This window comes from Pantherophis guttatus, chromosome 1, assembly GCF_059756535.1.
Source record: "Pantherophis guttatus breed Tessera chromosome 1, ASM5975653v1, whole genome shotgun sequence".
Taxonomy (NCBI): Eukaryota; Metazoa; Chordata; class Lepidosauria; order Squamata; family Colubridae; genus Pantherophis; species Pantherophis guttatus.
This window is the reverse complement of record NC_142063.1, coordinates 192,417,160-192,442,690: the sequence shown is the minus strand read 5'-3', so window position 1 is coordinate 192,442,690 and position 25,531 is coordinate 192,417,160. Positions and strand designations below refer to the sequence as shown.

The following is a 25,531-nucleotide window of genomic DNA, read 5'->3' as shown; positions in this document are numbered from 1 at the left end:
TCTTTGAAACTCTGAATACGTTTCCTAATTTGCCCGAGGTAAGCGAGCAGGCCGAAACGCTAACTGATGCTAAAAGGGGTAAAACAAAGGAATCCGACTCCTTTGTGCTGATGTGTAACAACAGCTTGATTCCTTCGGTATTCTGGTTATCTTTTCCACCCTCCTTTTTTCAACCATTCAAAGAAATAACATTTTTCAGATAAGGTGATCTTTGTCCTTTGTTTTATGATTTTTATTTTCACTGCCCTTTATATTCTGTAGAATATTCCTAATCCGATGTGTTGGTAAGAAATCTCTATTTTTCTAATTTAGCTGATTTCCTCAAAAGCCTTTAGCTTCAAATGGCTAAATTACTGCATTTTACTGCAATAATATTATCCATTATTCGTTTTTTCTGCCTTTTTTTCATGGAAGATGAGGTTGAGGGTCTTTTTTTTTTTTTTTTAGTTTCAGTATGAAATCATTTCAGCCTCCAAAGGGACCTCACTTTTCCTTAAGAAAGAATACCCTTGAGGTAGCCACTAAATTGTGTCTTAATTTTGTATTGTTTGGGTTTTTTAAATCTGCAGTTATTCATTGTAAAGCATAGAGTATTTCCACAAGTAGATGCATGTAATCATGTACTTTCCAATGAAGTGTATTGTTTACAGACAGGCTGTTTTGTCTTGGCTGCTGGTTAGCTGGTTACTTTTTGCAATCTTTGTGACACTGTAGTAATGTTCTCGGTTTCCTCCCAACAATTTTCTGAGTTATGCAGTAATAGGTTTAGTTTAATATTTATGTTGAATTTCTACAGGAAGGAAGAAGGAGCAAGAAATCTGTTTCTCTGACTTTAGTTTGCATCTCATAAACATAAACAATGTATTCTGTGCTGCTGCTTTAAGTCTTGCTTTGTATCTGGTATATGTTACATTTGGGCTGACTTGCTCTCTCCAAAGATCTTGTTGTAATTTATGGATACTTGAGATGTCATAATCTCATTTCATATTAATATTTCTCTGCTCACTTGAAAGCTAATGCTGAAAATATTTCTCTGAAATTTGCTTTATTTTAAAAGTAGTGGTTAAAGTAATGCAGCATGGCTTTTAAGTAGCTCCTAATATTTTAAATTAAGGAATATGAAGAAAATATTGACATTTTAAGGCTGCTTTGTTACGTCAGTTATTTTAGCAATAACTTAGGTTAAGTTATTACATAGCAGAAGTAACTTACATATTTTCTTTGGGGTGTTAAATTAACGACTTTTGAAATCAGTCTGTTAGTAAATTTGATTCTGTGATTAACTTGGCATTTCAAGGTATCTGAATACTTATCATCGTCTTAAGTGAAGACCATAAGAAAATGTATATTAAACAAGTTAGAAATTTCTGTATGTTTTTCACTATTACTGTGCACTGCTTTTCAATTGAGACTGAAAAAGGAATACTGGTATATCTTTAGTCACAGTATTTACACAGGTTTTATTAAGGGCAAGGACAGAAAATACACTGATACTGCTTAGCAGCAGGACCTACCCTTTTCTTTTAATACACCTTATCACTGAAAGCCTACAATGGATAACATAATTCTACATCTTTTCCCTTTCATGTTTTGCCTCAAGTTTAGAAGAGTTCTGATTGTGTTCATTGGTCCTAAGTACTGTAACTAGATACATGACTGGAGCCTGCTCAGGGAACCATGTTTGAATTAGAGCATTTGTTGTGAAACACTAGCATTTTAAGTTCAGTGAGGTTGAAACTGGTTGCAATATTGGTAGGCTATTTAAGAGAGAGTAGATCATATGATGCAGGATTCTCTTGTAATCCATGTACTGGATGCTAGTTATATAAATAAGGAAATGTGTTCCATTTGATTGATCAAAGCTGGGTATAACATAGGGATTATATTTCCAGGAATTTATTTCAGCAACAGAAATCTTTACTTCGGCAAAAAGAAAAATGAGCATTGGTTTTGTTTTGACTCCTGTGTTAGCTATACTGAGTTACATTTCATGAATGGGGCAGCCAAATAAATTGTATAAATAAATGTCATCAAAACAGTTGATAAAATTGACCACAAAGTTTTAAAGTGTTGTGTAAACATGGGACTTCTTGATTGTATGCCAAATCTTGCAGAAGATCCCACACACTAGATTAACAATATGCATAAGAAGATATTTATGTTATTCAAGTTGCTGTGCTAAAACAAGTATCACTTCCTGTTGTTTTCCCCCAATCTACATATAAAGCAAAGTGTGCAAGAATTATAGTATTGATTCTGTTGTAGCTTTGTAATGCATATAAAACTCTATTTTTGCAGTAAATCTGCAAAAGGACTCTTCTATATGGTTTGTGGACTATCTTGTCAAAAATATAGATCAGGTTTGTCTAAAGATGTTTCCTAAACAAAAGTATGCATATTTATCATAATATTATAATGCAAATAAATACAGCCTATGTAATTCATAACATCTGCTTATGTTGATCATATGTTTTTAGTTCACTACTTAAAAATTCTACTGTATAATAGCAATAACATACCGCTTTACTGTGCTTTACAGGCATCTCTAAGCAGGTTACAGAGTTAGCATATTGCCCCCAACAATTTGGGTCCTCATTTTACTGACCTCAGAAAGATGGAAGGCTGAGTCAATCTTGAGCCCCATCGGAACTGAACTCCCGGCAGTGGGCATACTTAGCTTGCAATACTTCATTCTAACCACTGCACCACCATGACTGTTATAAGTGTTAATAGTTACCAGTACATTTTATTAAAGATTAAGTCTATAGCCCTGTATCCACTTAAGATGCCAAAATTTTAGTGAAGTCAGTTTGATTTCGTAAATTGTCCATGTAATGCAGGATTACAAGACCCACAAAAAATGCTATAACATAGTCTAAATGGCCTTCAATATTGATTTTTTATGCAGCTTTTGGATGATTCATTCAATATCAAAAGAAAAGAAAAAAAAGAGCAACATTCAGAGGCTTTGATAAAGGAAACATTGGCGAATTTACCATTGCTTTATTTAAACCTTGTTCTTTGATAAACTATTTATCATAGTTATTCATATTGCTTGAGGAATTAAAAGGTGAATTATATTATAGAACCAGTGATGTCCCAGTCAGACAGTAGTACCTGGCTTGCTTCAAAATCAAGAGTTAAATAAGATCAGGCCTGGTTAGGGTTTAATGGGAGATCACCAGAAAGTTCAAAGGCTTTGGACTAGAATGAGAAGTTGAAAACACATCCAGAAAAAGATATGTTCATCTTGACTGGAGGGAATTCTCAATTTTCTTTAATCAGTCTTATAGGCTCACTATATAACATCAGCTTATGTCTCACCAGCAATATCTAGATTCCTGATATGTTTAATTGGTAGTCTTTATTCTACAATATTTAGCTTGCCTAGCTAATTAATTAAAAATTAATAGTATATACTGTTGCCCTTGAATTCTCTGATTTCTGCCCCTTATGTTTCACTACTGCATGTTAAAAACAAAAGCCAATCATTTTATCCTGGAAATGCATATATTCCCACATTAGATCATTTGTGTTTCCCAACACTAAAAATAGCACTAGTTGCCTGATATTTGAAGCCATAATATTTACATACATTCCTTTATTTTGGTCAATGACTAGCATAGTAATTACTCTGTTTTGAGGAACATTAGGAATTCACCTTGTTGATTTCTAACATGCTTATTCCACAGTTTCTAAATGCACAAATACCTCCCAAACCAGAAATGCTAACAAAGTATTGATGTGTCAAGTAACATTAAATGCTGACAAGTAATATCTATAAGGGAAGAAAGCTCACACACTTTCTTTTGATTCACTGTTTTATATTTAATTAGATAAGTTGACTTCTACATTCAGTCTCAATACCCATGTCACAATATATATTCTGAACTGGTGCACTGAATTTGTGAGTTACTTACAGAATAAACTTCACCTATCTTTTCTGACAGCTTGATAGATGCAAGCTAAGACTTTTCGTGTTCCATTGCCTTCTATACCTTTTCCTGGCCAGGATGATGGAACCCTAGAAATCAAAATTTTAAGACATATGGGGAGAAACAGATTGAGAAGACTGCATTAGACACGGTTCAGATATTTCGAACATTTTAAAGTAATAGCTATTGTTTGATCATTTCTATGAATTTTCTTCTTGTTTTTAGAGGATGGGAGTGGAAAAGAACACTAAATGAAAGTGTTTGTTAAGGAAATAGTAAAGTTGTGTGCTATTTTTCTAAATATGGAAATGAAACATTTGCTACTATTTTAATAAATGCATACATTAAATACACAAACACAGTTCAGAGCGATGGCTTTGATCTCAGTGATCAACATCTGGACCTCAAGATATAATTCAGTAGCATAAATATATGCTGATAAGGAACTTATAATGGTAATTGATATATAAAAAAAGACCTTGCTGTTTTTATGGATATGCAACTCATTTTGTGAATATTCTTAATGTTGATTTTATAAGATATGGTTTTTAGGATTATAGTATAAACATCAATATAAAATGTATTCAGACCAAGGCCCTTAGTCCTATACAAAGATATTTTTGAACAGGTGAATCTTTAAAATGAAATTAGCATCCATACAACTTAAGTGATCATAATTTTCTATGTTTTTTATCATTTTTTTAGAGTTTTGGAAAACGTTCATGAAATATTTTTGGAATTGAGGAGTTGGAAAACATGCAAGTTTTCTATACAGTCTAAGAGATGCATGAGGCATCTCAGTTAATATATCCAGTCAGCAAGTTTTGATTGTATGATAAAATACAAATATTCAGTTGATTTGCATATGTCGGGATGCATCTCCTTTCCTCTTTGAAGTTTTTCTTTACTGCTGACAGGTGAAGCAGGCTAGCAAGCTGGAGAGTCTGCCTTCTACACCTCCCACATTCAAACAGAATTAAAATCTGATAGTTTAATTGGGATTATGCAAATATTCTGAAGTGATTCCACTATTTCTTGTATGATCTGCAGTACTGAGAGATTATTTACATGTGTGAATGAGCTATTATTGGTCTAACAGCAGGTATAACAGTTTCAAATTATCAACTATTGTCATGAATGCAGTGTTTACAGTACAGCTGACTAAATCTTCAGTTATGGAACTAATGGAAAAAGCTGCAATTATTTCAAACTTATCAATATAAATGAAATATGAGTATTCAAATATGTTCAGTGGTAGGGGAAAGTATGTTAAAATAACACATAGCTGTACTAAACATTTGGCACGTAATTAAAGCATCCCATATGTGGGCTTACTAAAAAAAGAATCAATTTCCTTTCAAAACAAGCCATAGCTTTTGTACTTCAGTACTGTATCACTTGGGGCATGTTGTTAATTCTAAAAATGTATCTTTGATTTCCCATCATGTGCTGTAACATCGGTTCCTCCCTGCTTTTAAACTGATATGTGAAAATGAGTGTTTCCTCTAACAGATGTTGGAATGTAGGATGAAATTTTAGTAATTAAAGTGCCTGATTCAGAGTTCTGTTGTATTCTATGGATCGAGGTAAATGTTGTTAAACCTTGCCTAGTAACCTCAGAAGGATGTATACTAGTTGGCATTAAATGTGAACTGGCCTTGGTTTTCAATTCCACTTCGCTCTGCAATCCCAAATTGTGGCATTTTATTTTCCTATTGTGTTAAAGTTGAGAACACAATCAACAAAGCATCCAAATGGACACCTCTGGTCACATGAAAACAAAAGAAATTAATTGTGATAAGTCTATATCAGAAATGAGGATAACTACTTGGGAAAGAATGTACCACTCAGCCATGTTACTTGTGTGCGTTTGAAAGCTTACAACTGATATTTATAAACAAATGAACTGCATGAAAAACACAAGTAGCAATTCAGTGTAAGACTCAGTTTGATAAATCAGTTTAGAAGAACTGCTTCCTGTTAAAAATATTGTTCTTGAAACCCATCGGTTGGCCTCTATTCTGACTTAGGGGTAATGGGCATTCTAATGTTGTGCATCTCAATGACATTAGGCTACAGAAATTTACTATAGTGTCACATGGACAAGAGAGGGTATGGTGATGTTAGAGATTGTTTATGTGATTTAGGATAACAGTGAATTTGTAAATTTTAATAGCTTTTTGTAACCTCTGTGGCTATTCAGAATCACATTTATTAGCAGTTTATGTACAGCATTTCATAAAGCTTGCCAGATAGCTCTAATGTTGTAATGCATTTGGAGAATATCTTGTATTTGTGATCTTTTTTAGAAAAATACTTCATATGGAAACAATAAGTAGGCCTGCTTTGTTCTTCAAAAAATAGTTGGTATATTATTGGTTCTTGGCAGACAGTATCTGCAAGCATTTTGCACTCAGTAGTGCTGGGGCCAGATTTGTATTATACATGCTGAAAATATCCAAATCAGAACTTGTTCAGTTTTACATTCTGCATTTAGTGTTACTGAATGGCCTGCATTTCCACCGTGGGGTTCTAGGTTCCTCTGCCCCTTTACGCAATATAGGGAGAAACGAAGCCTACCTCTTTAGACAAAATCTAAAACAATGGTATAGAAAAAGGGGGTGAAGAACCTATCTCAGGGCATGTGAATTCTACTCTTGGATTGAGAAAGATGCTGTTCTAAGGATTAAAAGTCTCCTTTAGAATGGTAGAATATATAGGTAGATGGCTCTTGTAAAACATCTGGTTCAATCACCCACTTGAAGGGAGGAATCCACTAAACCAATCTTGACATGTCCTGTACTTATTTGAAAACTTCCAATGAGAGGGAGTTTAGGCAGGTTCCCCCCCCATTATTTTAACAGTCACCATACATCAAGTGTGGTGTCCAAAATTGGGCGTAATAATGAAGTATAAGAGATTTATTACTCCCGTGTTCTGAACCCAATAGTTTTGTTAACTTGCTTTTTTCATTGTTGCATCATAGTGCTTGTTCATGGTGGTGATATGTTAGAATTCCTAAATCCTTCTCATATATACTGCTTGTCAAGTCAGGTCCTTTCAATCTGTGGTTTTGGTTTTTTTTCTATTCAGATACAGGACCATTTATTTGTCACAGTTGAGCACTCTACAGTATTGCATTTTATCCAGTGAACAACCTTGTCAAGATCATTTTAAGTTGTGCTTTTATTCCTTAAAATATTATTATATGTAAGTCTGATGACCTTATCTTCTATTCCATTCTCTAGGTCATTTATAAAGATGTTAAATAGCACTGAGATGAGTATGGATCCTTGGGGGACCTCATGAATTACTGTACTGTCCTCCAAGACAATGCTAAACCATTTATGAATGACGTTTTGGTGTTACACTACTGTATTATTTAACTTATTATCATGAAAAACCTTATCACTTTAATGGGATCAAGAAACATCACATCTATATTAATCCTTTTGTCTATCAAACTAGTCACTCTACTCCCCCGCCCCCCCCCGCCCAAAAGAGAAAGTTTGTTCTTGACTTTTTGAAGTAGGATAATAAATTTGGAAGGCAATAATGTGAAATGTAGTCAAACTCCAGAACAAGAAACATATAATTTGTTTCCAGAACTCTTCTGCAGTGCATACAAAAATGAATAGTCAATAACATGGCAGAGAAATGTCACAGACTGGCTCAATGTATATAAACTGACACCATGAAAAATAAACAATTTATAAATATTGATTTTGCCTTTGGACAAACTAAAAGAAAAGCATTTGTTTAGTTTTAATAGCGACAAGATATTTTTGCTGGGAAATTATTGGAAAATGCCACTACAGTCAAAATGGATGTTAAGTTGAAAGTTGTTCAAAACACCATAATGTATTTTTTGGAAGCTGTGTTCCAGATCAATATTTCAAAAATTCCTTTTAAGTGTTTTAATATCTAAAATATGGTGAGTAAAGCTATATGTAGTAAATTTTAAATGAACCATAATTAAAAATATATGGATCTTTTTCTAACTGGTATTACATTCAGAAGACTCTTGATGCAGCTATAAAAACCTGAGTTGAAGATATAAAGAGTTTTATTCTAGAGAAATAATGTTAATTATAAGGAGATCTGTATAAAGAAGTTGAAGACAGAATTGCTGAATATAAAACACCAAATGTATGATCTTCTAAATATATCAGAATAAGGAAGCTTATTGAACAGGCAAGATAGCTGCTTATCTAAGAGAATGGGGTAGGGGAGATAATTGAAAGCAAGACTATAAATTAGTTCTGTATTGGTGAATATAAGCCTAGGTGTATTCCAGTTTACATTTTGAATTTTGTTTTGTTCCACCTCCACTTTTCATCTACCTAAGCAAGTCACAAAGAATTTTTCATGCCCTATGTGCTGTTAACGGGAACCTGCTGATCCAAGAAGAAACCATATCCAAATTACAGAGAAGGAATAGCCAGATCCAAAACAATCGGGAACAGACCAAGAAAAGACTATATATATAGATCTATCTAGCCTTCAGAGGTACATATGTTCTCCGATGGGCTGACGTGAGAATCCAAAGTATGGGTGTTGACTCTGCCTTCTTCCTTTTAGAGACTGAATCCTTTTAACTTTTTGCCATGCCTCTCCTGGCTGACCCCCAGTTTGATTCAGTCTTATATCCGAGAGAGACGTGTTTAGTAGAGCTATTCAGAGCAAAGGATTATAGTTACTTTGTTTTTACTTTGGATTCTCAGATCAGAGAGGAATTTATCAAAGTTAAGTAAGCAGTTTAACTCAGCCTTCCAGATGTCAGAGACTCAGCTGCTTTAAGGGCAGCTGAGACGAAGGGAAAGGCGGAACATTGGAAGCGGTGCTTCAGGGGTGCCTGGCTAGAAGGAAGGTCTGTTTCTGTTAGCTATTTACTGAAGTCAGCAGTAGAGCGCTGGGGAAGTACAGGGCAATCAGCTGAGAGCTGGGAATGGTTTGAATCAATGCACCGTGGAATTATGGCTGCAAGGCCAGAAGCCGAAAAACAGCTGATCAGCACAGGAAGACTTTAAGGAACACCGCAGCCATGCAGCTTAGATTTAAATGACTTTTTCGGTGCGTGAGAGAGGTCCTCGAAGGACACTGCTAGTCAGGAGGGGTAGGACACTGCCAGGAAGAACCAGCTGGCTGCCCGACAGCCGCTACAACTAATTAGCAGGCTACCCGGTCTGACCAGCACCGCTACAAAGAAAAACTGGATCTTCCAGGGCACATCCGCTGAAAGGAGAGTGCTGGCTAACCGGCTTGTCCGCCAGCCCCAAATCAAGTGGCGGGAGTTCTAAGTCACTAAGCCCAGGCGCCATTTCCGGCTCCTTCCCAGAAGAGCCAATGTTTGGCACGCTTTCCTCAGCAGACATCCTGGCGCCTCCCTGGCAGGGGTCAGGAAAATCCCCAGCATATAAAAGGATAGAGAATACTGCTACATCAGAAAGCTATGAAGTGGCTCATATGAGTGGGGGAAAAAGGGGGGTTCTCGTTGATTCTGGGTCCAGTGGTCAGGAACGGGTTAAACTCCCTCCGATATGATTGATTGCGTCTGCTAGCTGAGAAGCTCCTCCTCTTTGCTATGCTTCCCAGCTTTCTGACTCAGTCCGATTGAGAAAGACATGTTTGAGCTGAGCTCCTGGCAAAAGTATTTCTTTTGCATTTTGTTCCTACCACTGCTTCCAGAAATTTCAGGTAGAGCATTCCAGCGAGAAGGGGTTTGCACCCGAGCCCGCTGAAGGCCATCATTGGCTGAGTGGGGGCTGCAGGTTACCGGCCGGTTGAGCCTAGCCCTCACAACAGCGCGAAAGGCTAACGCCTGAAACCGCTAGCAACCTTAGGTTGCTGGAGCCGCCCACCTTGAATGCGAAGGGGCTTGGGAGTAAGCGATTAGGATGCCTAGCCGACTCTGCTGCCGCCGCCGTCTCCTTCCAGAGGTTTTTTTCACCGCAGCGATTCAAATCGCCTTCCACGTGGAATGGGGGGCTCGAATTGCAGCTGCGGTTTGTCGGGCGGCTGCCTAGCGGTGACGGAACAACAGAGCGGTTTTCGGGGCAGAGATCTCGGCTCTGTGGGTGGACCAGACTGTCTGATCATCTCCCTTAAAGACAGAAGTCTTCAGGTGACAGGTACTGGACGGGGGGAAGCTCCTTATTCACCAGTCACCATTGTTTTTCCCCCGGTGGCCATTTTGAATCGGCCATTTTGATTCTGCCTCATGGCTTTTAGAGGCCTACACAAATTCAGGCAGTTGGTCTGCCTGGTTATGCCAGATCGCCATTAGCTTGGAAGCCTTCAGTAATTGGGGCAGTTAGTGACCTAAGCCTAATTATTACATCTCCTGACTGGAAGGCTTGGAAATAGTTTATTCATTTCGTCGTTATTCCTAGAGACAAGATGGCTTCTCAGAGGCAGACCAAGGCTTCCAAGCAACACCTTCAAGATGATCTGCCCCAGTTCCGGCTAAGAAAAGCAGGAAAACCCACTATTCTTCTGGAACATCCAAGGCCTCCCAGTCGGCTGCAGCCTTGGCCAAAGAGGAGTTAAAGCTCCACAAGGCCATAGAAAAGGTCATTCAAAAGGCTGCCAAGGAGGCCTCCTTACGGGAGAAGGTCATACTTAGCCCTCAGTCAGCTGCTCCTCCTAGGGCTTCTCCTCAAACACAAAGAGGTTCCCCATTACCCCAGGCCCTTACTCCTGCATTATCCCTGAATGGGGATCCCTTATTGGCTGAGGGTCAGAAGGAGGTCAATGTTACACTATTTGGGGTTCAATCGGAGCCTCCTCCCAGCCCTGTCCATCCTCAACCCTTGGAACAACCGGCACAGTCTGATGCCCCCCTGGCCCCAGTCCCATTGGCTCCTGAGGCTCTCATCACTCCTGTCCTGGCTTCATATATCCAGGAGGCAATCCGGGAAGGGGTTAGACAGGAACTTCTCCAAAGAACCTCTTCATGGGTTTCTGACCAAGCCTGTTCTCAGGTAGAGGTTGAGGGCTCCATCATTTCTACTGACCAGGCTATCACACAGGATACTGGGATTCTAAGGTCTGGCCAGACTAGAGTGGCATCTGCCTGCTCATCTGGACAGGAATCTTTACCTGGAGCTGATCTCCTAGATCAGGAGATGTCGGAAGATGAGGATTTAGCCCCTGACCAACCAGCTTTTGTTGGTCTCTTTAAGCCTCAATTGTTTCGTTCTCTTCTCCACAAAGCCAAGGCTTTGGGGTTAGGAACCACTAGACCACCGGATGCCGGCCCGGGAGAGGGGGTGTCCACAGCGGTTCCCCTTTTTGAGGAACCAGCTATCGAAACCGAGGAAATCCCAGAGCCTAAGCTATTTAGGGACGTGTTACAACGTCAATGGTCATCCCCGGCCTTGGGCCCTAGCCCTAATGCAGTGGACAGGTGCATCTACAATTTGGCTCCTGAATTAGCTTCTATCTTGCAAGTCCCTTCGGTCGACCAACCAGTGGCTGAATTGTCGGCTACCTCTAATTTGACAGGGCCCCCGGAGGACAACCACCACCCAGAGGATGGTGCCTAGAGAATTCCTTGGTTAGATCCCATCAGGCCATGGCCTGGTCAGTTAAATAGGCCTTGGCCGCTTCCTTTTTTAATCGGGCTTCCATCCTTTGGTTACGTCAACTACAGGCCCCCCTCCCTATTTCTGATCTATGGGCCCAACAAGACATAAGCAAGGTCATTGTGGCATTAGAATATTCAGCGGACGCTACGTTAAATTCTTCACGCTTCGCTGCCAAAGCCATTGGTTGCTCTGTAGCTGCCCGTTGCCTGCTCTGGCTTCGCCAGTGGCAGGCTGATGCCAAATCTAAATGGCGCCTAGCCACTTCCCCCTTTGAGGGGTCCGAGCTTTTTGGAACCTCCCTGGATCCTCTTCTGGTGGAGTCCAAGGATAAACGCCGCATCCTCCCCAATTTGTCCCGTTGGTCGGACGCTAGGTCTCAGTCAACCTTTCGACCCTTTAGGAGCCCTGACGGAGGATTTACGGGGACCCGTAGACAAAGGTCCTTTCCCCCTAGACAATTTCGACCCCACGACAGACAAGGTTTCTCTTCTTCATCCCGGGGTCAATCTAAACGTCCCTTTTGAGGGGGCAGGGGGTGGGGTTTCTGCAGATCACGATGATGGTCCAGCCTCACTTCCCATTGGGGGCCGCCTGGCGTCCTTCGCCAGCCAATGGGAGGCTACCTTGTCGGACGTTTGGGTCAGGGAGACGGTCAGATTTGGCCTCTCTCTAGAATTCCTCTTCACTCCTCCCGACCGGTTTCTTCGCTGTCCCCTGTCCCGGGACAGGTCCTCCAGGCTCCTGGTGGCATCGGCCATTCAACATCTTCTCGAAATTCAGGCCATCGAACCGGTGCCTCAGGAGCAGCACGAACAAGGCTTCTATTCACGCCTATTCGTTATTCGGAAATCATTGGGGTGATGGAGGGCAATTCTCGACCTCAAGTCCCTGAATCGCCAGATTGCATACCAGCGATTCAAGATGCAGTCCCTCCAGTCCATCTTGGAGGGCATCAGGGTCAGGGATTACCTCACGTCTATCGTCTGACGTATCTCCATGTCCCCATCCGCCCCTCCTACCGTCGTTTCCTCAGGTTCTGTTTCGTGAACAGACGTTACCAGTACCGGGGTCTCCCATTGGGCCTTTTGTATCTCCATGTCCCCATCCGCCCCTCCTACCGTCGTTTCCTCAGGTTCTGTTTCGTGAACAGACGTTACCAGTACCGGGCTCTCCCATTGGGCCTTTCCTCGGCCCCCCGAGTGTTTACTAAATTGATGGCCGCGCTGGCAGGCCACCTCCGGACACTGCCAATAAGGATGCAGTTCTACCTGGACGACCTCCTTATCCAGTCTTTCTCGGAGCGGCTAGCACATCAAGACCTGGCCTCCACTCTACAGGTCTTGAGGAGCCACGGGTACTCTGTCAATTTGGCCAAGAGTCACCTGCTGCTGACTACTTGCTTCCAGCATCTGGGGGCCATCATAGACACGATGGAGTGCAGGGTCTATCTTTCCCAGGATCGCCTGTCCAGCTTGCGGTCTCTGGTCAGGTCAGTGACGACACGGAGGGTCTCTTCCCTGGCGTCACTTTCCCAACTCCTGGGGAAGATGGTATCATGCATCGGGATAGTTCCCTGGGCCCGTCTACACTGCAGACATCTACAGTGGTTTCTCCTTCCCTTCCAAAAACGACATCTGGGGAATTCCCACAGGGTGGTTTGTCTTCCTCCCAAAGTTCTCCTGTCCCTCAAATGGTGGAGTTTGGAGGCCCTTCTTCGGGGGAGGGAGTTCAGGGAATCCCACTGTCTTATTCTGACCATGGACACCAGCCTTCATGGCTGGGGTGCCCATCTCTCTTCGTCTCGCGCCCAGAGGCGTTGGACCCGGGTGGATTTGGAGCACAACATAAACTGGTTAGAGCTCCGGGTCATGCACCTGGCTCTCAGGGTCTTCGTTCACAAGGTGAAGGACAGACATACTGATCAGGACGGACAACGTGGCTGCCAAGGCCCATGAAACCGCCTTGGCACCTCATGGAGGAGGCCAAGAGGCTGGGAGCCTGGGTGGAGTCTCATCTGTAGTCCTTATGGGCCACTCACATTTCGGGGGTGACAAACACTCAGACGGACTGGCTCAGCCGGGCCACAGTGAATGGGCCCTGGACCCACGGCTGTACAGGGAGATCACGTCTCTCTTTGGGATTCTGGGGGTGGAACTTTTCGCCATTCGGAACAACCGTCAGACACAGAGGTTCTTCTCCGGTTCCCGGATCCAGAGGCGGAGGCTGTGGACGCTCTGCACAGCGACTGGCCTCCCGGTCTCCTGTACACCTTTTCGCCATTTCCCCTTATAAGCAAAGTCATTCGGAAGATGCTGATGGAGAGGGCGGAACTTCTTCTGATCGCGCCCCATTGGCCTCGTCGACCTTGGTTCGCGGATCTGAAGGCCCTTTCCGTCTGCCCCCCCGTGGCATCTTCCTCCGGAACAACTCATTCTTCGACAAGGATCCGTCCAACATCCGGATGCTGGCTGGCTACAGCTAACCGCCTGGAGACTGAGCGACCGGAAACTTCCTCCCAGGGTCATCGTTACCATCCAGGCAGCCCATCGCCCTTCGACGACCCGTATTTACAACTCCACATGGAGGACGTTCTCTTCCTGGTGCCAGAGGAACTCCATTGTCGCTACCTCGGCCTCTATGGAACAGATACTGGTGTACCTTCAGGATCGTCTGGACACAGGTTTGGCTCCCAACTCTCTCCGCAGGCAAGTAGCTGCCCTTTCCTCCATCCTTTGCTGTGAGACAAAGGGGTCTCTCTCCCATCGTCCCCTCATTAGACAGTTCCTCAGGGGGCACCTCTAACCTCCGTCCATCCCCTATCCATAGATATCCCACATGGGACTTGCCCAGGGTTCTGGATGCCCTCATCCGAGCTCCCTTCGAACCTCTCAGGGAGGTCGGCTTGAGGTTTCTCTCATACAAAGTAACCTTCCTCCTGGCCATCACCTTGGCCAGGCATGTTTCGGAACTGGCTGCCCTTTCCACACGGGCGGACCTTTGCATTTTCCACCCCGACAGGGTGGTTCTTAGATTGGACCCCACCTTTCTCCCTAAAGTCAACTCCCCTTTCCATCGGGCTCAGGAGCTTGTCCTTCCTGATTTCTGTCCCAACCCTTCCCACCCTTTGGAACAGGCCTGGCACACCCTAGATAGCCTTGCGTATTTACCTTAGGAGGACCTCGGCCTTCCGTCAGACGGAATCCCTCCTCGTATCGTTCCAACCTTCTTCATTGGGTGGGAAGGTTTCCTCGGCCACCCTGGGATGTTGGCTTAGGGCTAGCATTGCCAAAGCCTACGAGGTCCAGTCTCTCCCTGTCCCTCGTCACATCACAGCCCATTCCACATGCAGCGCGGCTACCTCGGTAGCTTGGACCACTCAGGCGTCCTTAGAGGAAGTCTGTCGTGCCGCTGCCTGGGCTTCGCCCACTCCTTTCATCCGGTATTACCAGCTTGATTGGTTTGCCTCAGCAGATGCGGCCTTTGGACGCAGGGTCCTCCAACAGGTCTATAGTAGGTCAGCCTCTCCGGCTCAGGCGGGTCCCTCCCAATAGGTCTCTGCTTGGGCATGTCCCATTCCTGACCACTGGACCCAGAATCAACGAGAATGGGCGTTGTCTTACCTGAATGCCCCTTCTGATTATTCGGGGTCCAGTGGTCAGCCCCACCCTGTTTAGGCCCTTGCCGGCTCGGCGGCTCTTTCGGCCTACTTTTCTCTCTTTTTCAGCTCTACGTGTCGGTCTGCTGTATCATCTTTCATCAGAAAGCTGGGAAGCATGGCAAAGAGGAGGAGCTTCTCAGCTAGCAGACTCAATCAATCATATCGGAGGGAGTTTAACCCGTTCCTGACCACTGGACCCCAAACAACCAGAAGGGGTGTTCAGGTAAGACAACGCCCATTTCAGTCAGAGATGGGTTTCAGCAAGTTCTGACCAGTTCTGGAGAACTGGTAGCGGAAACTTTGAGTAGTTCGGAGAACTGATAGTAAAAATTCTGACTGGCCCCGCCCACATCTATTCTCTTCCTCCTAAATCCCAGCTGATTGGGAGGGAATGGAGATTTTACAGTATCCTTCCCCTGCCACGCCCACCAAGCCATGCCACGCCCATTAAGCCACACCCACAGAACCAGTAGTAAAAAAATTTGAAACCCAGTTCATCTCCAGATAGAACAAAGAAGCCCTGCAACATCAAAGAGGAAAATTTTTAAAGCTGAGGAAAGGGATGCCCAGAGGAGGGAAAGAGCCCTGGAAAAAGAGATTTCAAAGGCAAAAAGACAGGCATAACAAAGATTACTAACAGAGTTCTCTGGGGCAAAAGAGAGCATCCATTCCTTAGGGCACTTGGAGACAGCCAGGGATGAGAGCCATCTAAGCCTCCCAAATTGGTTACTAGAGGGCACTATAGAGCAATCCTCACAGGCAAATAACCTGTCGCCAGAGAATGAAGGGGAATCTGACCAAAACAGGATGCATAGGGCCACAGAGGCCACTTTCACCCCCACAGCGGCGGGTACCCACCCGGGGGAGAGTCTAAGCTCAGGAATTTCTGAGCAGATGAGCCTTCTGATATCCTTAACGCAAGGACTGGTCACATCCCTGCAACAGGGGAACCAGAAGGATTGTATGAGATCAGGCTCAGCTCTGGAGCATAGCCAGTACCTGGCACCCCAGAACAGAACAGAACAGAGTTTGGATTTCAGGAGAGAAGGACCAGCGAGAATGGAGTCTCTCAGAAGATGAGGGATTGGCTCCTGAGCCCCTAGCTTTCACAGGGCAGTTCCGACCTCCCCTCTTCAAGCCTCTCCTGTTTAAAGTCAAGGCCACAGCCAACATGGGGGAGGAACCTAGTACTTCAAAGGCACCCTTGGGCCTACGAGACCCAAATGCCCTCCTATTTTCACAACCAGTGGTGCAGAATGAGGAGGTTCCCTCACCAGAATTGTTCCATGACGTGATCCGAAAACAATGGACCCAACCAGGAACATATCCCAACCCAAATGGGAACGAGAGAAGATTTTATAATATAGCCACAGACTTTGCAGAGGAACTGCAATTACCAGCAGTAGATGGGCTGGTAGCAGCTTTAACTTCATCTAACCTTGTGTCCCTGTATCGTTCCATTTTTAGTATATGTGCACCTAAGCTTATGTCCCAAGACACAGCAGAGTCTCTGAAATCAGAGGATAGGAGGACAGAGTTGGCCCTTTGCAGGATTCATCAGGCAGCAGCCTGGGCAATCAGGACATCCACGACTGCCTCACTTTTCAATAGGGCCTCATTAGTCTGGCTGTGTTAGATGCAAAGCAGGATTCCAGCTGACAACCAAGGCCTTCAGCAGGCCGTCACCAATCTGATAATGGCGACGGAATTCTCGGTGGATGCAGCCAAATTCGCTTCCAGGGCTATGGCATCAGCGGTGATGGCCTGATGCATGCTGTGGCTCTGCAACTGGCAGGCAGATGCCAAATCCAAATGGAGACTAGCCTCTGCACCCTTCACGGGTGGCAAACTATTTGGGGAGGCCATGGAGCCCATCTTGGTAGGAAAATCCTGCCATGTTTACACAGGTAAGCAGATCGACGACCCTCGCTTTATGTATGTAGTTCCTCCTTTTGACAGCAGAGACTGCCCAAACTACTTCCAAAGGAGATTTCCACAGGGAACTGATCGACAAACAGATAGAGCAGGATTCCGAGAAAGAACCAAGCAGCAGTTCCAGGCCAAGAAACCATTTTGTGGCTCTGGAAGCTGTCCCTTCCGGCGCTACAAATGACCCCAGGTCAGACCCTGCCATTGGCAGCCACATAGTGTTATTTGCGAACCAATGGGAGGCAACCACATCAGACACCTGGGTTCTAAACACATGAGACTAGGCCTCAAGCTAGAATTTCTCTCCACACCCCCGAGATTCTTTATAAGTTGCTCTGTACCGAGAGACAACACAAAGAGGGGCCTCATAGAGACCGCAGGATATTCAAGCTATCTAGCTGGTCCTGGCGGGCCAACAGGAGCAAGGTTTCTACTCGATACTATTTGTGGTTCCCAAGGCCTCGGGGATGGGTGGGTGGAGAGCAATTCTAGGCCTAAAAGGATTGAACAAGTACCTCACTTACAAGAGGTTCAAAATGCAATCTCTCCAGTCCATCTTGGAGAGCGTCCGGGAGGGTGACCTCTTAACATCCATAGACCTGATGGAGGTGTACCTCCACGTTCCCATACTACCATCACACCAACGGTTCCTCTGATTCTACTATGCGGGTCAATATTACCAATTACAATTACTATTCAGTCTGTCTTCAGCTCCCAGGGTGTTCACCAAAGCCCAGGCAGCACTCTCGGCCCACATCAGGGCACTACTGATCTGAGTCCAGTGTTACCTGGACAACATTTTAATCCGGTCCTCCTCCCACAATCGAGCGATAGAAGACCTACAGGTCACAATCTGGACTCTCCAGAATCATGGATTTTACGTCAACTACAGAAAGAGCCATCTGACTCCTACCACCTGTTTGCCTTACCTGGGGGCGATCATAGACATCTCACTATGTGAGGTCTACCTTCACAGGAGCGGCAGGACAGCATAAGGGCATTGGTAAATCAGGTTTGGGTGGACTGCAAGGTCCCACTCGCTCTTCTATCAAAACTCCTAGGCAAGATGGTATCATGCATTGCGATAGTTCCCTGGGCATGCCTACATGTAAGAACTTTACAGTGAGTTCTCTTACCTTACCAGAGGTCAGGAGAAAGCAATTCAAACACCAAGGTTCCAGTCCCACACAAAGTGCTACAGTCCTTCCGTTGGTGGACGTCCTGGGCCATGGACAGGGATTATGCCTTCAAGGAGGCCAACCACCTAACCATCACAACAGATGCCAGCCTCTTCGGCTGGGGCGCCCATTTTCAGGCACAGATGGCACAGGGACAATGGTCACAGGAGGACCTAGCAAACAATATTGACTGTCTGGAACTCAGGGCAGGTCGCCTGACCCTGAGAGGATTTCAGGACAAGATACCTGGCCATCACATCCTCATCCTGATGGACAATGTAGCCACCAAGGCCCACATCAACCATCAAGGGGGCACGCATTGCAGAGCGCTCATGCGAGAGGCAGAGTTGTTGGGCCTCTGGGCAGAGAAGCATCTTCTCTCCATCAGAGCGGAGCACATCTGGGAACAACGAATGTCCAGGCAGACTGCACGCGGAGTGGCGCCTGCATCCGGAACATAAGGAAATAACAGAATGGTTCAGGACTCCGGTCCTGGACCTGTTCGCCACACCATCAAGCAGCCAGCTGCTGATATTTTACTCCAGGTTCGTAACACCGAGGGTGGAAGGGGCCAATGCACTCCACACTCCGTGGCCAAGAGGACTCCTATACGCCTTTCCCCCTCTTCCCATGATCCCGAGGGTAATCAGGAAGGTACTGGAGGAGAAGGCAGAAGTATTATTCCTAGCCCCCACTGGCCCAGGAGGCTGTGGTTCGCAGATCTGGTCAGTCTATCCCTGGAGGATCCCGCAAGAAAAGCTATTCCTCAGCCAGGGGGCTCTAGTGCATCCAGAGCCACAATGGTTAAAACTGACCATCTGGCATTTGAGCGGAGAGCCCTGACACAGGGCAAGTTGTCTATCAGAGTAATCACAACAATCCAAGCCTCCAGGAGACCGTCAACTAACAGGATCTACAATTCGACTTGGAAAACGTTTTGTAACTGGTGCTCCAAGGGCAGCATCGATCCCATCTCAGTAACAGTGGCTTAAATCCTGGAATTCCTTCAGGATGGGCTGGACGGAGGACTATCCCCAAACACCATACGCAGGCAGGTCGCAGCACTAGCATCAGTGTTGACCTAGAATTCCTTGTGCATCATCCTATGGTGCGCAGCTTCATTAAGGGAGCAACCAATTTAAAGCCTCCGGTGGTGCACAGGTATCCCACCTGGGACCTATCCATGATCCTGCAGGCAATCAAATCCCTTTGAACTGTTACGAGAAGCTAGCCTGCGATACCTCACATGCAAGGTAGCCTTCCTCGTGGCTAGTACTTTGGCCAGACAAATTTCAGAGCTGGCAGCCCTCTCAGTAAGGGAGGACCTGTGTACATTTCATCCAGACAGGGTAGTACTGCTTCTAGACCCTTCATTTTTACCCAAGATTAATTCAAGGTTCCACAGGGTGCAGGAAATCATATTGCCAGACTTCTGTCCGAGTCCAAACCATGAACTAGAAAGAAAGTGGCACACCTCGGATGTCGGGAGGACACTTCACATTTACATAAAAAGAACAGCTCCCCTGAGAAAAACAGAGTCACTGTTTATGTCATTCCAACCTTCTATGCTAGGTAGCAAGGTTGCTGCATCAACAGTGGGACGGTGGATACAGACATGCATCGCCAAGGCCTACGAGATTCAAGCTCTTCCATTACTCCGGCGAGTGACCGCCCTTTCTACCAGAAGCACGGCCACAACAGCTGCTTGGGCAACACAGGCCTTCTGTAGAGGAAGTCTGTAGGGCAGCGACCTGGTCCTCACTGTCCTCATTCATCAGACACTATAAGCTGGATGCATTCGCCTCAGCTGAGGTGGCCTTTGGCAGAAGGGTCCTTCAGAAAGTACATACAAACCTGGGGACTTGGGACCAGAGTACAGCCCACCCTTAGAACAAGTCGGCTTTGGTATGACCCATACTTTGGATTCTCACGTCAGCCCATCGGAAAAAGGGTGTTGGTCTTACCTGACACGCTCCTTCTCGATGGGCTGACTGAGAATCCAACCCCACCCTGGCGACCACCTGGTCCAGAGTCCAGGAGCAGACAACAAGATTAATGATATGTCAAGTCATCTGCTACGTCTTCCTCAAACGGGGGGGTCAGCCAGGAGTTAAAAGGATTCAGTCTCTAAAGGAAGAAAATGGAGTCAACACCCATACTTTGGATTCTCAGTCAGCCCATTGAGCGTGTCAGGTAAGATCAGCACCCTTTCTCTCCTACCATTGAAAGCAGGATCCCTGAGAGGAGAAAAGTTCTCTAGGGATGATCAGGATTGGACTTTTTTATCATTGCTGACTGTGGAGGCAAAAAATATCTCCCTATCCAGTCACTAACCACCTCCAGCCAACAACCTTGTATAAGCAAGATTGTTGTAAAGAAAGACTCTAGGTTGTTGGTTTTTTTGAGCAGTAGTGCTTTTAAGTGACTGTTTTCCTGGTGCAGAAAACCAGGAATACTCTGGGGGAAATGTGGGAAACCTAGTGTGCATTTTTCCATTCAAAGCTCCTGTGAAAATCTTGTCTGTGATTACTGATTTTACTGTGATCTGCAGTACTGTAATTGAGCAAGTGGTAGCAGATAGCTAATGTTCACTGGTCCTGGAAGCTAAGAGGAGTCAGCTGGGTTAGTATTTGGATTGGGAAACTGGTTGGGAACCTAGTAATGTTGCTATAGTAGGAAGTAATTTTTTTTAAAAAATCCAGAAGGCAGCAATGGCAAGCCATTTTAGTAACTTTGCCAAGAAAACTCTGTAGGTACAGAGTTGGGATTGATATTTTATCTCTTTTTAAACATCAGCCTTAATTTACTAATGGTTTGTATTTATAATTAGCAGTGTTTTAACTGTCTTGATTTGAAATAGAACAAGCTTGCAGAGGAAGTTATTGAAGTCTGAGTGAAATGATTGAGCCAAGTCTAAATATTGTGGAAAGATATTCAGCTTTTGGTAGAAGTTCAAAACTAAAATATTTGTAAATATGAACTGTTGTCCCAAATATCTCCTATCATGCTTTTTCCAGATTTTCTGTGTAGGGACAATTATTATTCCATTAATAGATAAGGGTTCGAAACTGCTGTGTCAGTGCCATCTCGAGATCATAGGAATGTCCCAATAGTTGAATTTCAGGAACCAAATCTCAATTGCCAGCCATAAGCCAAAGCATATAGTGGGAAAGTATCACTGACTAATTTCTGAAAGGTTTTGGCATGGTTTTTCTGTTTTGTTAATAGACTATTACCTTGACTTTAAGAGAGGCTTTTGTCTGTGTTTGCTTTAAGCCTTTAGAATTTTCTCTTCATTTTTTTCCCTTAAAAATTTATTGGAGGTAAAAAAAAAAAACCTTGCTGCTAAATACTTTCAAATATGGCTTGGCTGAAAATGAGTGTTCCCTTCTGTTTTACTTCTCATTTTCAATGGCAAAATAGTTACCCTGAATCAGAGCAGTATGTCAATGTTTAACAGACAGTAATATCTATTGCAGAATTTTATTGAAGATGAAACTGTAAATTTCGGAAATATTTTTTAGTTTGACATTTCTTTTTGGAGAGGCAAATGCTGAAGGAATGCATTTATAAAACTGGATGAAATATGTTTATCTCTGTGTTTTTAATGTTTACATCTCATTTACTTCAGTGGTGGAATTCAAATTTGTTCTGTGGGTGTGGCTTGATGGGCATGACTTGTTGGTGTGGTGGGGAAGCTCTAGCTAGTTAGTATTTGGGTGGGAAATCACCAGAACATTCAATACTTTAAACTATACTGGGAAACTGGAAATTATTGGGAGTAAACAATGACAACCTTCTTCCTTATTGTTGCCAAGGAAACAACATAGACATGCCCATGTAGTCATCAGGAGGTGAGCTGGACTCAAGGGACACTTTACCTACCACTGTGCATGTAACTCACCTTGAAAATTCTAGAGCCTAATCTTATACCGCTTAGGCTACAATTATGAAAATGTTGGCTTTAGAAGTATTTGAAGTGCTTTTCAGAATGTTCCCATAATAGAGTTTTTATATAACTGATTAGGAACCTTTTCAATTATATTCTCTTGATATATGAATCAGCCTTTAAGATGGTAAATGATATGGTAATAGTTGTGGGATGGGAATATTTATATTATTTTAGCTGTCTGTTTTCAAGGAAAAGACGCTTTCAGTTATAGCTTTTGTTGATACCCATATTCAGTGACTGATCATTTTCTTACTAAAGTTTGTACACTTAAATACCATGTATAATAGATTTGGATATAGCAAGCTTATTTCTTGATCATGGGAGATCAAAGTGACAGGAAGAGGATTAACTCCATCTTTTCTAGTTAGAGAAACCAGGCTGCAATCTCTTCCTTTGTTTATTCAACCTATATGCTGAATATACATTAAAGGAAAGTGAATTGGAAGTAGTTTAGCATGATTTTAAAATTGGGGAATAATCATCAATAACCTGAAATATGCTGAAGCAGAATAGGAAGCTTATTGGCAAGAGTATTGGCATGTTTGAATTTTGTTTTTGGAGAAAATTCCTGGGAATATCATGAAAAACCAAGAAAACAAATAAATGGACCATGAAACAAATCAATCCAGAGTTCTCAGTGGATGCATAGCCAAGTTCAAATTATCCTACTTTAATCATATTATGTGATCCTTAATTAACCAGTTAAACACTCCTCTTAGAGTTAGATGATCACGTCCAACAGTCCAACAACCACTGTGTCTACAGAATCCCAAGGGGCAATAGGAAGCTTTTCTTACTATGATGATTATGTATCTCAGAGCTCATTTCTCATACTCCGTTTCCCAAGTAGCCAAGGGAGAGTAGAAAATGGCTTGTGACATCTTTAGTGGAAAGCAAATTGTATCTTCTACCTATGGAACTATGAAATAGCTGGTGATACCTATCCAGAAATATCCTTAACTTTCCAGAAAATTCTGGAAAGATCAGAGGTGCTTGTAGAACCCATTGAGCAGAAGAGAGCTCAAGAATGCAGCTATTTTCTCCGGACTCCCATTGGTACGTTCAAATTATTTCCTCCCAGAATTGTTGGTTGATAATTAGTTCCTAGGAGATGATATCAAGAAACATGCCAAAACAACAGAAATTGTGGTAGATATAGCTAGGAACCTCCTTCTGTTTGCTTCCAAATCTGTCACTTTGGAACTGGAACTGGTGGCATGACAGATTAATTCTTCAGAATTGGGAAGTGGACCATCATCAAAATCTAACCTCATATTCTTCTTTGGAAGAAAGAAAAAAATCAAATTGTTTTTGGTGCAAAGCAAGGATACAAAGACATTTTTAAAATTCCATTTTCACTTTGTCATTTTGGGGTATTGAGTGTAGATTAATGAGAAAAAATGAATTTCAACAATTGTAGAATCAGGCTGCAGCATAACAAAATTGACAAAAGTGAAGGGAGTTTGAATACTTCCTGAATGCCCTGTAAGTCAATGGTAGAAACTAATCCTGTTGGACAATGTTGTAGTTTCAGGGATTTGTCAGAAACCTACTTAAATACCCAATCAGAAACATGGTATTTCCCAGGTAAGCCTACAACAATAAATAATGAAATACATAAAACATACTCTCAAGTAAAAAGCTTTGAAAGTAATTAGAGATTTGATCCCAATGGAGTTCACACAGCAAATTTAATTATTCCCTCTAATCCTTTTAATACGGATTCATGTCTTCTCTGCTACACTCTGGGTGTAGTGTACACCCAAAGGGGAGGTATCAGCAATCAAAGTAACCCCAAATATCAGAATCAATAAAAAACACAGGTAGTCAACGACTTAAGACCATTTGTTTAATGACCAGAGCTACAATGGTGTTGGAAAAAGTGACTTATGACTGGTCTTCGCCCTTATGACCATTGCAGTGTTCCCTCAGTCATGTGATCAAAATCTGTGTGCTTGGCAACTGGCATGTATTTACAATAGCTGCAGCAACCTGGGTTCACATGATCGCCATTTATGAACTTTGTAGGGGGCTTCAGTGGTGGTATTCTACCAGTTCGGGCGAACCGGTAGCTCCGATGATCAGCTGGGCCTGCCTGCCCGCGTTATTTTCCTACCTTTATCTCCTCAGTTGATTCGCACGGCAGAGCCAGTTGCCAAGCAAATCAGCTGTGTTACTCCTCCAAAGAAACACGGAAGTGAAGATTTCTTCAAACTGCGCACACGGGCGCAGCAAAGTGCGTGATCACGGAACCGGTTGTTAAACCGGGAAGATCCCACCACTGGGGGGCTTCCAACAAATAAAATCAATGGGAAAAGAAAGATGGACTTAACAACCTCATGATTTACTTAACAACTACTGTAACTAACTTAACTGTAGTAAACCAGTAGTAAAATAGGGTCTGACTTACTTAACAACTGCCTCACTCAGCAGTGAAAGTTCTGGTCCCAGCAGTGGTCATAAATTGAGGATTACCAGTACCCTTGAAAAACACTGAAGACAAACCTTGCCCCTTGGGGGGGAGGGGAAACCCTCTACTTTCCCATATTTATCCAATGGCAAGGAATAGAGAGTAAAAAGAGTGTGAGAGGGGTTTTTTTGGTGGGGGGGAATCAAGCAATAAGATTGGATTGGCATTTTTTAAGCACTGCAGAAGAAGAATATTGGATTAGATAGAATTTTCGGATGATGCTCTTAACAGAAACAGATGCATAAAGGATAGAACTTACTATCTGGAATTTACTATCTTACTACAATGGAAGGCAATGGGGAAGACAAAAAAAAAAAAGAAGAAGAAGAAGCCTCTTCTTCCAGCCAAAAATCAGAAAATCAGAATCCCCTAGCTTCAAGCAAATCTTCAAGCAAATCACTATTACATTCAGGGAGGAAAGTTAATTCTATTGCAGTGTGTCCTTCAAAAAGCAATCTGAGCTGAAATCCTACCTTCACTATGACATTTTTGGTATGGAAAACTTGAGATTCTTATATCTGGAATGAGTTTGTGAAATATGTGTATGTATGTCTATGTACGTCTAAAGACTCACTGGAGAAGAGCCTAATGCTGGGAAAGATGGAGGGCAAAAGAAGAAAGGGGCGGCAGAGAATGAGGTGGCTGGATGGAGTCACTGAAGCAGTCGGCGTGAGCTTAAATAGTCTCTGGGGAATGGTAGAGGACAGGAAGGCCTGGAGGAAAGTTGTCCATAGGGTCGCGATGGGTGGGACATGACTTTGCAACTAACAACAACACCAGCAGGGGTGGGTTGCTACTGGTTCACCCTGGTTCAGGTAAA

At 43.4% G+C, this 25,531-nt stretch overlaps 1 protein-coding gene across 2 annotated transcripts in view; it reads left to right on the top strand.

Annotated features, from left to right (window-relative positions):
• The window catches only part of PELI1 (pellino E3 ubiquitin protein ligase 1), a 76,442-nt gene that overhangs the window by 952 nt on the left and 49,959 nt on the right, over positions 1-25,531 (top strand). Inside the window, exon 2 of one of the 2 annotated variants that reach the window (XM_087886541.1) lies at positions 15,249-15,405. The exons of the other annotated variant lie outside the window; for it this stretch is intronic. The gene's annotated coding sequence lies outside the window, so the exon portion shown is untranslated. The remainder of the gene's footprint in view (positions 1-15,248; positions 15,406-25,531) is intronic. 2 annotated transcript variants of the gene reach the window in all.